General features: G+C 41.2%; 1 protein-coding gene across 11 annotated transcripts in view; it reads left to right on the forward strand.

Moving 5' to 3' along the window:
* The first annotated feature begins 5,127 nt into the window (after positions 1 to 5,127).
* Positions 5,128 to 16,657, forward strand: part of dennd4a (DENN/MADD domain containing 4A) — a 174,729-nt gene continuing 163,199 nt past the window's right edge. For all 11 annotated transcript variants that reach the window (XM_059639348.1, XM_059639350.1, XM_059639351.1 and 8 more), the window contains exon 1: positions 5,128 to 5,289. The gene's annotated coding sequence lies outside the window, so the exon portion shown is untranslated. The remainder of the gene's footprint in view (positions 5,290 to 16,657) is intronic.

Here is a 16,657-nt window from a genome sequence, read left to right on the forward strand (position 1 = left end):
AATAGTCAGATTATAGGTCATCCCTTCACTAGTTAAGTGAGGCAGATAGATAATTACAAAAAATTAAAACTAAGGTGGTGCTGGAGACAAAGTAAATTACTGGAATGGCAGGTTGAATTCAAAACTTTATAAACTAATTAAGGTAGAGATGTCATAATAGAACATAGAACATAGAACATTACAGCACAGTACAGGCCCTTCGGCCCTCGATGTTGTGCCAACCTGTCATACCAATCTTAAGCCCATCTAACCTACACTATTCCATGTACGTCCATATGCTTATCCAATGACGGCTTAAATGTACCTAAAGTTGGTGAATCTACTACCATTGCAGGCAAAACGTTCCATTCCCTTACTACTCTGAGTAAAGAAACTACCTCTGACATCTGTCCTATATCTGTCACCCCTCAATTTAAAGCTATGCCCCCTCGTGCTCGCCGTCACCATCCTAGGAAAAAGGTTCTCCCTATCCACCCTATCTAATCCTCTGATTATGTTATATGTTTCAATTAAGTCACCTCTCAACCTTCTTCTCTCTAATGAAAACAGCCTCAAGTCCCTCAGCCTTTCCTCGTAAGAACTTCCCTCCATACCAGGCAACATCCTAGCAAATCTCCTCTGCACCCTTTCCAAAGCTTCCACATCCTTCTTATAATGCAGTGACCAGAACTGTACACAATACTCCAAGTGTGGCCGCAACAGAGTTTTGTACAGCCTCACCATAACCTCTTGGTTCCGGAACTCGATCCCTCTATTAATCAAAGCTAAAACACTGTATGCCTTCTTAACAGCCCTGTCAACCTGGGTGGCAACTTTCAAGGATCTGTGTACATGGACACCGAGATCTCTCTGCTCATCTACACTACTAAGAATGTTACCATTAGCCCAGTACTTTGCCTTCCGGTTACTCCTACCAAAGTGCATCACCTCACACTTGTTTGCATTAAACTCCATTTGAAACCTCTCAGCCCAGCTCTGCAGCTTATCTATGTCTCTCTGCAACCTACAGCATCCTTCATCACTATCCACAACTCCACCGACCTTAGTGTCGTCTGCAAATTTACTAACCAATACAGTGCAGAACTGGCCCTTCGGCCCTCAATGTTGCGCCGACCTGTGAACTAATCTAAGCCCATCCCCCTACACTATCCCATCATTATCCATATGCTTATCCAAGGACTGTTTAAATGCCCCTAATGTGGCTGAGTTAACTACATTGGCAAGCAGGGCGTTCCACGCCCTTACCACTCTCTGAGTAAAGAACCTGCCTCTGACATCTGTCTTCAATCTATCACCCCTCAATTTGTAGCTATACCCCCTTGTACAAGATGAAGTCATAATCCTCGGAAAAAGACTATCACTGTCCACCCTATCTAATCCTCTGATCATCTTGTATAACAATTTATTAAGGCGATGCTGTCAAAACAGGACAGTAAGGAAGATTTTACAGACGCAGAAGCATATGGTGGGGTCACCTGCAGTGTAACATGAGCCCAAGATCATGATTGGGGACATCTTCAAGAGCACAAAACTTGGTGATCAGTCTCTGCTTGTGGTTCTGCATTGTTGTGTACCTTGAAATCCACCTTGAAGGATGCTTACCCAAGGACCAGAGGCCGAATGTCCTTGACTGCTCAAGTGTTCCCTGACCAAGAGGGAAGATTTCTGTCTGGCAATTGTTGCCCAATGTCCATTCATCCATTGTTGTGGCATCTGCAAGGTTTCACCATGGATACCACCGTCACACATGTACACGGCCGATACTCAAGTGTCTTGGCCAATGTTGTCTATGTCATACACTGCAGGCAACGATGTCCTGAGGCACAGTATATTGGCTTCCCTTGATATTTCAGCCTATAAACTTTGGGTCTGTGTGCTGTGCTCTCACACTGCACGTGACAAAGGGGCTGCGCTCTGAAAGCTTGTGCAATTTCAAATAAACTTGTTGGACTATAACCTGGTGTCATTTGACTTCTGGCTCAGTTTTATGTTACAGATTATAATGCTTCTGTGAAGCATCTCTAAACATTTTATTACTATAAAACAGCTTAAAAAATGCAAGTTACTTCTGTTGTTTGAAGTTCCTTGTTTGTGGTCCCAACATACCAGACTATGATCTCCTGCTGTTACTGATTCTTCTCTTCTGAAGTATTTAGGATTGAGTAAACTGAGTCATACCTCAAATTGCAGAATTCACCAAGCTCTGAATCTGCCCATCACTGAAACACCAGAAGCTCCATCCCCTGAAAATAGCAAAAAAGTAAAAATGAAGTTAATTCAAGCACATTTGGATTATTCTGCACAGTGCTGATCTCCATATCATAACTCTGTTTTAGAGGCACTGAGGAAGGTGCAAAAAAGATTCATAAGGATGACTGCAGAACTGAGATTTTACAACCATCAACAAGATTAAATAGGCTGGGGCTTATTTCTTGAGATAAAAAGAAGGCTGAGAAATGACCAATGAACATACAAAATAGGAACAGACATAGATCATTTGGCTCCTCAAGCCTGCTCTGCCATTCAAGACCATAGCTGATCTGTTTGTGTTTTGAATTCCACATTTCCATCCATCCTGACTGCCCTTGGTTCTCTGCCCAACAAGAAACCAACCACCTCTGCCTTAAAAGTAATCAATGCCATTCTCCTCTCAACTGACTTTTGAGGCAGAGAATCCCAAAGGTGAATTAAAATTCATTAACATTGTGAAGTTGCTAGGCAGACATGGAGATTATGTGTCCACATACAGGGTAGTCTGCAACTGGGGCTCATAAATTATAAGATTGTTGCTGATAACTTGAATGTGTAATTCAGGAGAAATGTTATCCAGAGGGTGGCAAGAATGTGGAACTCACTACTGGAGAGAAAATAAAAGTAAAGATGAATAGCATAAATTCTTTGACACAGAAGCCATATGAGCACAAGTGACAGAGGGCAGAGAAGAATTAGTAGGGATAGATATTCTGGGTAGCTGGATCTTCTGTAGAACAAAAGCAACAGCAGACTGTTTCTGATCTATAAATTCCAAACATCTCTATTAGAGCAATGGGCAATTAAAGGTTTTGACATTAATATGCATTGGAAATAGTTATTCCCAGGAGCAAGTTAAAGAGACATACAAAAATGCCCTAATGCTCAACTCATTCCATTGTACAAAGTCACTTCCTCAGAATAGGGGATAGGCCAATGTGGTTGAAGAGTGCTTGTTGATTAAACATTGATTTCAAAGATGACATCCACTCAGGGTTACAAATTTCTGCAATGAATTTTTATCTGATCAGGCCAATCCTTGAATCACTATTCTTTGGGCATGTGGTGCAGCATGTCCCAGGAGATAGTGGCATCCAGGTGCAGGCATTGTTTTAGAACATGGGACAGTACAGGCCCTTCAGCCCAAGAAATTTGTAACCCTGAGTGGACGTCATCTTTGAAGTCAATGGATAATCAACAAGCACTCTTCAACCACATTGGCCTATCCCCTATTCTGAGGAAGTGACTTTGTACAAGAGAATGAGTTGAGCATTAGGGCATTTTTGTATGTCTCTTTAACTTGCTCCTGGGAATAACTATTTCCAATGCATACTAATGTCAATTCTTTAATTGCCCATTGCTCTAATAGAGTTGTTTGGAATTTATAGATCAGAAACAGTCTGCTGTTGCTTTTGTTCTACAGAAAATCCAGCTACCCAGTTTATCTATCCCTGCTAATTCTTCTCTGCCCTCTGTCACTTGTGCTCATATGGCTTCTTTGTCAAAGAATTTATGCTATTCATCTTTACTTTTATTTTCTCTCCAGTAGTGAGTTCCACATTCTTGCCACCCTCTGGATAACGTTTCTCCTGAATTACACATTCAAGTTATCAGCAACAATCTTATAATTTATGAGCCCCAGTTGCAGACTACCCTGTAAGTGGACACATAATCTCCATGTCTGCCTAGCAACTTCACAATGTTAATGAATTTTAATTCACCTTTGGGATTCTCTGCCTCAAAAGTCAGTTGAGAGGAGAATGGCATTGATTACTTTTAAGGCAGAGGTGGTTGGTTTCTTGTTGGGCAGAGAACCAAGGGCAGTCAGGATGGATGGAAATGTGGAATTCAAAACACAAACAGATCAGCTATGGTCTTGAATGGCAGAGCAGGCTTGAGGAGCCAAATGATCTATGTCTGTTCCTATTTTGTATGTTCATTGGTCATTTCTCAGCCTTCTTTTTATCTCAAGAAATAAGCCCCAGCCTATTTAATCTTGCTCAGAGATAATGGGAACTGCAGATGCTGGAGAATCCGAGATAACAAAGTGTGGAGCTGGATGAACACAGCAGGCCAAGCAGCATCTTAGGAGCACAAAAGCTGACGTTTCGAACCTAGACCCTTCATCAGAGAGATCTCTCTCTGATGAAGGGTCTAGGCCCGAAACGTCAGCTTTTGTGCTCCTAAGATGCTGCTTGGCCTGCTATGTTCATCCAGCTCCACACTTTGCTATTTAATCTTGCTGACAGTTATAAAATCTCAGTTCTGCTGTCATCCGTATGAATCTTTTTTGTACTTTCCTCAGTGCCTCCAAAACAGAGTTATGATATGGAGATCAGCTCTGGGCAGAATAATCCAAATGTGCTTGAATTAACTTCATTTTTACTTTTTTACTATTTTTAACTTGGGAATTAAAACAGGGTAAGGAGCTTCTGGCATTTCAGTGATGGGCAGGTTCAGAACTTGGTGATGAAGCGTTTAGGCCCGAAACATCAGCTTTTGTGCTCCTGAGATGCTGCTTGGCCTGCTGTGTTCATCCAGCTCCACACTTTGTTATCTTGGATTCTCCAGCATCTGCAGTTCCCATTATCTCTGAAACAGGATCGTACTATTGAGGCTTTAACTCTGTTCTCAGTCCACAGACATAGTCAGGCTGCCGAATATTTCCAGTATTTTCTGTCTTTATCAGATCATTCAGATGTTGGATGAAGCAGCTTCTCAGGCGTATCTTATCTCCTTTCTGAGGGATCGCTATCAAGTGCCTCCTAGTGAAGGTCAAAGCTCCAAGGAGTTTAACAAGGAGAGCGCTAGGACCGCTCGGCGTTTAGCTTTTCCAGGCGCGCTCCCGCGGTCGCGCGCGGGTTTCCTTCACAACCAAGATGGCGACGGGAGGCGCGGAACGGGTCCTTGGGATTCCGTTAGCGGACGGCACTCACTGTGAATGAAAACTATTTTGCTTCAGGTTTAGTCAGATTCCTCAGCCTGGTGAAGAAGCGGGAGATCCCACCCTTCTTTGGGGAAGGGACTTGTTGGGAGGCGGTGAGTTTCGGGAGACCCCCGCACCACATTCTCCGGGTTTAGTGAGTGGCCAGTGCGCAGGCGCGGTGCCGGCTGATCAGTCCCTTCCAAAACACTGAGCGACCCCTGCCCCATCCCAGTGGGAGAAATATACCCCCCATCCGCAGCCCAGGGGGTTATATATACCCCCCCATCCGCAGCCCAGGGGGTTATATATACCCCCCCATCCGCAGCCCAGGGGGTTATATATACCCCCCCATCCGCAGCCCAGGGGGTTATATATACCCCCCCATCCGCAGCCCAGGGGGTTATATATACCCCCCGTCCCCGGCCGAGGGGATTATATATCCCCCCCCGTCCCCGGCCCAGTGGGTTATATATACCCCCCGTCCCCAGCCCAGTGGGTTATATATACCCCCCCATCCGCAGCCCAGTGGGTTATATATACCCCCCCTCCCCAGTGCAGTGGTTATATATTCCGCCCCATCCCCAGCCCCAACCCAGTGGGTTATATATACCCCCCCCTCCCCAGTGCAGTGGTTATATATACCCCCCCTCCCCAGTGCAGTGGTTATATATACCCCCCCTCCCCAGTGCAGTGGTTATATATACCCCCCCTCCCCAGTGCAGTGGTTATGTATACCCCCCCTCCCCAGTGCAGTGGTTATGTATACCCCCCCTCCCCAGTGCAGTGGTTATGTATACCCCCCTTCCCCAGTGCAGTGGTTATATATCCCCCACCCTAGTGCAGTGATTATATATACCCCCCCATCCCCAGCCCCTGCCCAAGCCCAGTGGTTATATATACCCCTCATGCCCAGCCCATTGGTTATATATACCCCTCATCCCCAGCCCATTGGCTATATATACACCCCACCATCCCCATTCCCAGCCCAGTGGTTACATATATTCCCCTATTCTCAGCCCAGTGGTTACATATATTCCCCTATTCTCAGCCCAGTGGTTATATATATATATATATATATATATATATATATCCCCATCCCCATCCCCATCCCCAACCCAGCAGTTAGATATATAACCCCCCCCCCATCCCCAGCCCAGTGGTTATATATACCCCCCCAATTCCCATCCCTAGCCCAGTGGTTATATATACTACCCCATCCCCATTCCCAGCGCAGTGGTTACATATACTCCCCTATTCCCAGCCCAGTGGTTATATATACTCCCCCAATCCGCATCCCCAGCCCAGCGGTTAGAAATATAACCCCCCCCATCCCCAGCCCAGTGGTTATATACCTTCCCAGTAATTTTTATAATAAATTCCCTCCAGCCCAGTGATTTTATAAACGCTTTCTATATTATTTCCAAGCCCAGGTTTTTATAGACACCCAGTAATTTTTATAAACCCCCTAATTTCAGTTTAATGCCCTGTGTCTTTCTGCCCCACCCAGTGTTTTTTTATAATCCGCGATGTTTTTGTAACCCTGCTACTGTTCATGATACCCCCTCCAAGGTAATTTATAACACACCGTGTATTGTGTACCCACCTGGTGTTCTGTGTAACCTAATGGTCCTTTAGATAAATACCTTCAATGTTCTTTATAAACTGCCTACCCCACTAATGTTTATAATCCCCCTGCCCTTGGATAATGTTCTTAGTAACCACACTGCTAATATATGCTTATAGCTACATCAGTCTATGTGATCAATATTCCGTTCTCCATCGTGAGGTTTTTTTTTAGTTTGCCTGCTTTTGGGGTCAGACAGTGCTCAAAATTTCAATTATATTTTTAAAATTCCAGAAGGTATTTTCAAACCATGGAAGGGTGACTAATGAATAACTGTATTTATAATTTAAAGTATCTGTGGTGTTAACAAAGTGGATACGCACGAACAACCGAGATAGTAGGAGTAGCAGATGCTGGAGAATCCGAGATAACAAGGTGTGGAGCTAGATGAACACAGCAGGCCAAGCAGCACCTTGGGAGCAGGAAAGCTGACATTTCAGGCCTAGACCCTTCTTCAGAAATTTCTGTGTTCATCTTGCTCCACACCTTGTTATCATGCACAAATAGCCAATGAGATTTGCTCCAGTTTTGTTTAAACATTTGGAGAAAAACTCCTGTTTAACACACATGTTGTTCCTCATTCCTACATGGGCTGGGTTTGAGTAGAAATTAGCTTTTGAGTGAGCTCTGTTAGGATTCATTTGTGATATCTTAAAAATTAGTGTTCATGTTTGATGTTTCATAAGCTAGCAGGTTTAAGTTTAATTGGAGGAATCGCGAGGCAAAGCTACTGTGAGCTCCTGAAAGGAATTTGATGTGTTGATTTAACAAAGGAAATATTGCACAGATGTGTGGAGAATTCATCCTTCATGGTAGAATGTTCTTTTGCCATATATATCCAGATATGCGATTGGATATGATTAAATTTGCTTTAAAATAGATGTTGGGTCTCAGGATGCATCTGGGTTACTTTGTCAATAGGGACTTTCTGGGATTCACATTGTGGTTTAGTATCGAAAACAAGTTGATACATCTGTGTAAATGTCATTGGGGAAACCCTGTGCTTGTGTGTGTAAATTTATGCTTTGCTGTACAAATCTGTTTCTTTTTGAGTAAGTTCTGAATGTATGAGGGAAAGTATCATTTCGCTCAGCCTGAATTTCACAACAGTTATATGAAAAACCAAACTTTTAAAAAATTAAATAGTTTAGGAATTCCACGTTTTTAAAATGACCATGAGCCAGCCAAAATCCATGATTTGAAAGTTAATTTGAAGAAAATGTTTAGAGTACTTTAATAGAAGGCTTATTAAATTAATTCAGGTTAAAGACATCTGTTTATTTCAACCACAGTTTGGCAAATCAGTTAATTTGTTACCAAGGTTGTGACCTCTTAGACCAAAGTGGGTGTTGCTTATTGTATCATTTCAATCTAGGATATTATTTGTATCATTAGATTAGATTCCCTACAGTGTGGAAACAGGCCCTTTGGCCCAACAATTCCACACCGCCCCTTGAAACATCCCACCCAGACCCATCCCCCTGTAACCCACACACCCCTGAACACTACGGGCAATTTAGCATGGCCAATCCACCTAACCTGCACATCTTTGGACTGTGGGAGGAAACCGGAGCACCCGGAGGAAACCCACGCAGACACGGGGAGAATGTGCAAACTCCACACAGGCAGTCACCCGAGGCTGGAATTGAACCTGGGTCCCTGGTGCTGTGAGGCTGCAGTGCTAACCACTGAGCCACCGTACCACCCTCAATCATAGGTAGTTAAGTTCAGGAAAATGTTCATGTAAGTCATTATTGTTGCCGATGCTGTGATCACACACTGTGCTGCAGTTTAAGAATCTTTCCAACTTTGATTTCAGTTTTGACCTTAAAAATATATGGTAATTTAAGAGTTGGATTCACTGAATGACAGTTTGTGATTACATCATTATCATTAATGGTCCGTACAGTCAAGGATGACTCTCTTCCACTGGGGTTTAGGGTATATGTAACCACTGGGTTGAGGCATGGGGCTGTGAGGGCGTGGGATATATATAACCACTGGGTGAGTCCGTAGGTGGCTGTACAGTTCAAGACGGCTTCCATCAACTCAGCTACATTTGGACAGAAGATAGTCATGGCAAGGGTTGGGTGGGCCATTAGCATGGCAGCGCAGTCCTTTCACTGTTTTCACCTGGTAGCAAGTCTTGAGGTACTCGACGCCTTCCCAGATGCTGCTCCTTCACTTTGGACCATCTTGCACAAGTGATTTCCCAGGTGTAAGTGGGAATGCGGCATCTTGCCAGTGAGGCCTTGAGGGTATCACTGAAATGTTTCCTCAGACCACCTGGGGCTCCCCTGCCATTTTGGAGCTTGGAGTCGAGCGTGTGCTTGGGGAGTCTTGTGTTGGCCATATGGATAATGTGCCCAGCTCCTTGTAGTCCAGCAAGGGTGATCAATGCCTTGATGCTCGGGCCGTCGGCTTGGTCAAGGATGTTGGTGTTGGTGCAGCTGTCTTCCCAATGGATTTGCGGGATCTTGCGCAGGCAGATTGGTGATACTGCTCCACCTGGAAGTGTCTGTTGTAGATAGTCCATGTCTCAGTTTGTAATTAGCCTTGTCATTGAATACTGATTTGCTAAAATGTTTCACAATCCAGTTTCACCAATGTTTGAAAAATATAACAATGCAACACTGTGGTTCATTAACTTCAATTGCAAATTTGGTTTCACTGAAAGAAAGGTGTTGATGATATCATTTGTGCTAATTGGCTGAAACTAATTTTCTGAATCTCTCGGTTGAGAGAATGCAGTGTATTAATTCAAGAAGAAAGCTCTACCATTTGCTTCACAGTTAGACTTACTGAACAAAGTTATTGCAAGTTCCTGCCATACCTGCTTAGAGAGACTTGTAGTGCAAACTTTTACGCTGCATATGCCATCTTCTCAAAAAAAGTATTGATTCCTTGCCAGAGTATGATCCAGAATTTTTGGGCTCCGTTGTTGTTTAATAGTGGCTGTTCATCACTGGGGAGATAAGCCAAATTACCACATGCCATACTTGCCTTATTTTTATGTATCCATCAGATGGATGCCTGGATGGCAAAAATAGGAATGATCTAGAATTCCTGCACCTGAGTGCTTACAGAGACACCTTCCACACGCTGGACATGCTTATATCGTAGTGTGAGAGCCAGTATATAATAACATAGTGCCGTATGATTTTTGACCTAGAATTTATCCGTAATATTTGCATAGCATATTAGTTTCTTGGACTAGACGTAGAACCCCAGTGTAACCCCAGACTAGGATGTTGCCTGGTATGGAGGGAAGGTCTTACGAGGAAAGGCTGAAGGACTTGAGGCTGTTTTCATTAGAGAGAAGAAGGTTGAGAGGTGACTTAATTGAAACATATAAAATAACTAGAGGGTTAGATAGGGTGGATAGGGAGAGCCCTTTCCCTAGGATGGTGACGCAAGCACGAGGGGACATAGCTTTAAATTGAGGGGTGAAAGATATAGGACAGATGTCAGACTAGTTTCTTTACTCAGAGAGTAGTAAGGGAATGGAACGCTTTGCCTGCAACGGTAGTAGATTCGCCAACTTTAGGTACATTTAAGTCGTCATTGGATAAGCATATGGATGTACATGGAATAGTGTAGGTTAGATGGGCTTGAGATCGGTATGACAGGTTGGCACAACATCGAGGGCCGAAGGGCTTGTACTATGCTGTTATGTTCTATGTAAATTGAGTGGTATCCTGGTAATAGTCACTACCTGCATGAAAAATGGAGGGAAAAGGTATGGTGTCACTCTAAGACACTTTACCTTTACAGCGCTAATTCTTTGTGTAATTTGTAATTTATTTTTAGTTCTGTTGTGTGCGTAGAATTCCTGGCTGATGAAGCGTAGGTGAGATGATGTTCATGCAGAATTTGGGCAGTACAGAGTTTTGGTTGGTCTTTAGAAGATGAGAGTCATGGTGATTTACTGCTGCGTGTGACAAAATAGCTGAAACACTTCTTTAATACCAGCTAAGCCCAGAGAGCTGTGGAATTGTCAAACGTATCATGAAGTAATCTTCACAACAGCCGGAACAGGATGGAAAGAATGGTGATTGTGCACTGTTTTGAAGTATTACATGTTTTATTTACAAATTTTAATATGTATCTGGTTGCTGTGGTATCCCCAGTGGGTTTGGAAACCACCTCTTTTGAGACTATATAGGTTCCAGAAACAGTAGTATGGAGCTTGTCTTCTCAGCAACATTCATCAGAAGAAAGTAAACATTGTTGTGATTGTAAGAATACCAAATTTCAACACATTTGTCCTGATGAACGTAAGACAAAAGGCTTTGGCAACATGTTTGTATTTCATCAGTATTCAATAGACAGTTTTCTTGTTTGTAGTAGCTAGTTGCAGCTGTGACTATCTATTTGTAGAAAGGTTACTATTAAACAGTCAGTCTTGAAAGTTACAGCATTTGTTTGCAACTGAGTGGATGCAGCGTTATGCTATTTTTTTGATGCTCCATCAAGTACAGAGACATATGTGGGATCTCTTAAGATACTTTATAGAGGCATGTTATGTTAGATTCATACTGCGGTACAGAACAGGTTGTGGTCATTTGGACCACTGTGCCTTTGGTAGACCTATCCAAGTAAACCATTCCTCTGACTTTTTTCCTATAGACCTTGAAGTAAATTTTACTTTAAGTTGATTTCATAGTTTTTTTAGAAATGCAGATTTGCTGCTCTGAAAAAACACCCAACTCTCTGTTCTTGAAAATTAAATTAATGCAAATCTGATTTTGCTACATTGGCAATGATTTTGTAGTCCCCATTATCAGTTCTCCAGCTGTTGGTATAAAAGCAGTTTGTCATGCAGTATTGATATCACATTTTGTAAACGGCAGGGATTAATTTTAGGAAGGCATGTTTTGTGTATTGAGGCCTGTGACCTCAGTCATTTATCTTCATGTTCATACTCATTGACAAGCAGGAATCCAAGGTTAGAGGCCAAATGTGAATAGTGCAGGTACACAAGATACTGTTGAAAAAACATCTTTCTTCAACTTCAGTACCTTGTCATGATGATCATTACTGGGGCTCAGTTATATATAATTTGTATCAATCACTGAAACTGAATGAAGTGTACCCAGGTTTGTTGGCAATACAAAGGAGGTGTGAAAATAAGCTGTTTCGAGGACATAAAGGCTGCAAAGTGATCGAAATAGGTTAATTGAGTGAGCGATAATGTGGCTGATGGAGTATAATGCAGGGAAATGTGAGGTTATTCACTTTGATACAGAAAATGGATAAGCAGGATATATGACATTCATGAACAAGCTCATCAAGTCTTTTTAACACCAATATTTAATTGCTTTTCCATAAGAAAAATAACATTTGCGTACTTGAGTATGGGGATCAGTTGGGAAAGTAGAAATAAACTGAAGATCTTTATTAAATAGTGGAGCAGGTTTCCGGTGTCTTAATGTTTGCTCTTGCTGCTTTTCTTATGTTCCTCCATTATCAGTTGTTTGAAAGTTAACTGTGAATAGACTGTGCATACAAATGAGATCTTGCTGGCCTTTGCTGCCGCTAATAGGATAACATTTACTATTCCATGTGACTGTAGTGAGGAAGAAAGATATGCACACAGTGAGATATCAATGGAATGGTTAGGTGAACTGAAAATTGGCAAATTGAATTCCATTCAGAGAAGTGTGAAGGGAAACATTTAAGGCAAGCAAACAAGGGAACGGTGTACAAAATATCAGCAGAAAGCAGAGAAGTGTGGAGAAATAGAAGTAATTTGGAGTGTTTATCTACTTGTCCCTGCAGAGTAAAAACAGGAAAATTTTATCAGTAAGATCACAAAGATTAGATTGTTTTCTTGGAACAAAGTCAACCTTATTAAGTTGCATGAAGTTATAAGAGCTCTGAACAGAGTAAATAAGGAATTCCCTTGGGTCAATGATCAGGAGACACAGATTTAAAGTAATTTAAAAGCAATTCTTTTTCACAGAGGATGGTGAGGATCTGGAATATGTTGCTGAAAAGGGGTTGTACTAACAGAAACCCTTGTAGCATCTTAAAAGTACTTTGGTGTACTCATGAAGTAACATAACTTGTAAGACTACAGAGGAAGAGGTAGAAATCCAAGTTAGGCTGGCTGGCTTTCAATCTATTTTAGATGCATTGGAAGAATTGGCCTCCTATGCCAGTGTATGCATTAACCCCATATTTATGAAGCAGTTAAGGAATGCGTAAACCATCTGGACAGAATTTCTTCAACTCATGCTTATTTCCATGAGGGTTGTAGGGTCTATGACATCTCTTTTAGGTACTCTGCATCTGTAATTACTCAACTTTCCAAATAGCACATTCTTGGCTGACATAGCAATAGTTGACAAGTAAAGACTGAAGTTACCTAGTTCCCCTGCTGTAGTGACATGATACAATGATAATGGAGTTATTGACAATCACAGCAATCAATCTCTGTCAATAAATCTACAGACCCCCACATGAAGTGATGAAATCCCAGTGATGAAGAGCTTTGAAAACCCAAGGTCTAAACTCTCAAGCATGTCCCATTCACCACGTTATGTCTCAAGCTACTTATATGCTGAATCCCAAGATGTCTGTCTAAGTTGCATTTGAATGACTCAAAGTGTCAGCTTTCACCATTTCCCTTGTGAGTTATTCCATAGATTGTCTGTTATTGCACTGAATTACTGTTTCTGCAGACTTCTTTTGGCATTATATCTCATTAAACAAGTCATGCCTTCCAGGTCTACTATTCTGGACAAGCTGTAACAGCTTGTCCTGCTTTACATTATTCAATCTTTTTAAAATCCTGAAACAGCAATCCCATAACCTCCCGTTCTTTTATTTTTCAGTAAGAATTTGAAGTTTACAATCGTTACTTGTTGTTCAGTCTATCCATGCTCTCAGCCATTATGTTGCTGTCTGCTGCACCCTTTAAATAGCAGCAGTATTCTTTGTACTGCGATCAGAACTGTACATAGCATTCTAAGTACAGCTATACCAATCATTTATAAACTGGCAGGTTCAAGTCCCAGCTGTTCCAGAGGGATCTGATAACGTCTCTAAACAGCTTGATGAGCAAATAGTTTCTTTTTATAAGATGGCAGGATTCCTCCTCATTTTGGTTCAATGTTAAATTTTTAATGTATCTCTGATTTGTTTTATTCATTTAACGCCAATAATATTAGTTTAGCTTGAAGTTAATGCGATAAGGACTCCAGATCTCTCTCGATATGCATGTACGTTGTTTTCTTTCCGCTGATCTAGCAGTCCTTTCTAAACTTTTTCTTCATGCATGTGAAGCATTATCACCAGTTTGCTTATTGCTGAATTATATTTAAATATGCTTGCAGTTCTCCCAATCAACCTTGGACACTACCATCTTCTTTGACTTTCTTATTATCAGCACATTTATTTGTTGTAGTTGCACATCTGAGATGAAGGAAATATTGAATGAGAGGTCCTAAGGCAGAGTCATTAGAATACCACTGGTAACATTCTGGCAGGATGGAGACAATCTTATACCTTCAATTACGAAGAATTAATATAGCTTGCCATTTCTCTCACAAGATATGTTAGGTAGAAAATTTCTTTTAATTCCCCTGTTCTGTTAAGAAGGTGGTCATGAGTTTTGTTTGATGCAACTAAATTACTTATAACAGAGAGGGAATTTAAGGGTCAATCATGTTGGTGTGGAACTAGAGTTTCATAACAGCCAGACTTGGTAAGAATGGCACATTTCCTTCTCTAATATAACAGATGTTAATGAATCAGTTAGGTTTTTGTAACACACTGAGCTTTAAGGTCCCTTTTCCTGATGTCAGCTTTCTCTTGCTATATTAGTCCCAGGCTCAAGATTACGAGCCCTGTTACACAAGACTAATCTATTGTAACCCAGTGAGAGGATATGTCTGATTTTTAAACTTTGAGTCTCTTTTTGAGCATCAAGATGTCTTTCCATTCACATTTTCAAATTCTCAAATTTCTCCTTGATGGAGATGTGAGAATACAGTGGGTTAGTTTTTCTAAAATCAACTTAACTGTGTCTGACCTTGAACTCCCATGTCTATTCACAGAGGAAAATTCCATGTTATTAATCCACTCTGCCTCCATGTGGCTTTCCTGAGATTAAAAGGTCATGCAGTTGAGATGGTGAATTAAATTTGTTTACAACAGTCCTTATAAAATAACAATTTTATTATCAGAAAAATATGACACCTAGTGTGTGAATTGCAAAAGGTTATTATGCCTAATAGGATGTAATGTTTTGTTGCTAGGGCCATTGAATGTAAGTGTAGAGAGGTTATGCTTCAGTTATACAGAGTATTGCTGAGACCACATTGAGAGTACTGTCATCAAACTTACAGAAGAATGTTAGTGTACTGGGAGCAGTTCAGAGGAGGTTTATTCAACTTAATATCTGGAATCAGTGGATTGCCTAAGGAGGAAAGGTTAGATAGATTAGGCCTGTGTCCTCTGGAGTTTACAACAGTCAGAGGTGACTTAAATGAAGCATATAAGAACCTGAGGGGACGTGACCGGATGGATATGGAAAGGATGTTTCCTCTTTTTGGGAGTACCTAGTACTGAAGGTCATAGTTTAAAAATAAGGGGTTGCCCATTTAGTACAGAATGCGAAAACATTTTTTTCAGTGAGGATTGAGAGTCTTTGGAATTCCCTTCTTCAAAAGGCAATCGATGAAGAATCATTTAAATATTTTAACACTAAAGGAATGAAATATGGTTGGTGTACACAAAAGTCTAGAGTTGAGGATCTTTCATCTATATGAATGTTTGAAATGTTCTTGCTGAAATTTATGAAGTTGCAAATTGTCACTTTTTAAAATTTGAAATCCTCTTATTAAAGCAGAGTGCTCCCAGGGTATTTGAACTAAATCTGACTCAGTCACCGCTGTTCTTCAAAATGGATTAGTCATTGCTTATCTGAGCAGTGATGACAGTTATTGCCACATGGTTACTGGGAAGGAGCTGTGATGCAATCTGCCATGGAACATTAAACACAGTTAAATGTTTACTGTTTCCTTACATATTCTTATAGCAGACTGCAATCACCAGTAAAAGTTCTAAGTGAATATGAAGTGTAGAACTTTGTTTAACTTGTGGATATAGGAGCAAAGGAGTATTCTTGTGTGTATAAAAATAAACTATAATGTTAAGCATTTCTTTTCATGACTTACTGGAAAGAATACGCAAATACTCGTGCCCCTCTGTTCCACAAGCCATCACAAAGTGCAGAATAGTCCAATGAGACCGCTAAAATGAACAATTTTCTGGGCGCCGGTTATTTATGATGATGGCAATTCACATCGTGTCATCAGTAACTGAGAAAAGTAGCTCTGTTTATTGTAATTCATTTAACTTGAAGATGAACAGTGAAAAGAAAGAATTTCTAACTTACCCAGTTTAAACAGTATCCATTTTTTTAAAACCCCAGGTGTGTGTGCACACACCCACACATGCAATTGCAATGATAACAGCCAGAAGACAAAAAGTTCAACACAGATCACAGGTGGAGAAAGAATATAAAAAGTTCAACACAGATCACAGGTGGAGAAAGAATATAAACAATAACAAAATTCTGATGGATATAAGTCTGGACCACGAGGTTGAAAGTTATTTTTCTCTCAGTTCTTTTGATTGTAGTAATGATGACATATAGTCTGTAGGGTGATCATACTTTGATTTGAAGGTTGGTCACGTGAACTTGGGTCTCCTCTTGCATGATTCTGCTTTTGAAGCTTTCTTAGTTTTTTTCCTAAGGTAGCAAGAACTGCAGATGCTGGAGTTAGTTAAAACAGTATGGAACTGGAGGAACACAGTAGGCCAGGTAGCATCAGAGGAGCAGGAAA

The sequence above is a fragment of the Stegostoma tigrinum genome, chromosome 33 (genome assembly GCF_030684315.1).
Source record: "Stegostoma tigrinum isolate sSteTig4 chromosome 33, sSteTig4.hap1, whole genome shotgun sequence".
NCBI classification, from domain to species: Eukaryota; Metazoa; Chordata; class Chondrichthyes; order Orectolobiformes; family Stegostomatidae; genus Stegostoma; species Stegostoma tigrinum.